The sequence below is a fragment of the Mandrillus leucophaeus genome, unplaced genomic scaffold (genome assembly GCF_000951045.1).
Source record: "Mandrillus leucophaeus isolate KB7577 unplaced genomic scaffold, Mleu.le_1.0 Scaffold986, whole genome shotgun sequence".
NCBI classification, from domain to species: domain Eukaryota; kingdom Metazoa; phylum Chordata; class Mammalia; order Primates; family Cercopithecidae; genus Mandrillus; species Mandrillus leucophaeus.
This window is the reverse complement of record NW_012110763.1, coordinates 444664-445256: the sequence shown is the minus strand read 5'-3', so window position 1 is coordinate 445256 and position 593 is coordinate 444664. Positions and strand designations below refer to the sequence as shown.

The 593-nt window shown below is 53.1% G+C and overlaps 1 protein-coding gene across 3 annotated transcripts in view; it reads right to left on the bottom strand.

Moving 5' to 3' along the window:
- The window catches only part of CD6 (CD6 molecule), a 57467-nt gene that overhangs the window by 38030 nt on the left and 18844 nt on the right, over positions 1–593 (bottom strand). The window lies entirely within an intron of this gene.

Sequence of the window (593 nt, the reverse complement as noted above, 5' to 3'; positions counted from 1 at the left end):
AGGCAAGGGGAGCAGATCCACATTTCCCGAGGACTTCCTCTGTGCCGAGTGCTTTGCAGATGTTGCCTCATGGCTACCTTGTGAGGAGGTGCTATTATGAAACCCATTTTACAGACAAAGAGGCTCAGAGAAATTAAGTTCCTAGCCCACGGTCACATAGCCTGGCATTGACAGAGCCAGAATTCAAATCCAAATTTGAATTTGTTCCTCAGATTCACTCTTTCTACTCTTCAGGCGCCCTCAACAAGTGTAAAGAGTTAACAAGGCATTCTAGGGAGAGAGCACAGCTCGAGCAAACACCTGGAGGTGGGACAGAAGCTGGTGGGACAAGCTAGACACTCAAGGTATGAAATTCAAGAACAGAATTCCCCAGAGCATGGCCTCTGTGCAAAGGCTGGGCTAGGTTTCTGCAGGCTGGGAGGAGGAGGAGTGAAGGCTGAAACTGCTGAGCTCTCAGCGATTTTCCAGGGGGCCTGCCCCCACGGGTGTGGCGGTGTGTGCCTGTAGTCCCAGCTACTCGGGAGGCTGAGGCAGGAGAATGGCGTGAACTCGGGAGGCGGAGCTTGCAGTGAGCTGAGATCCGGCCACTGCAC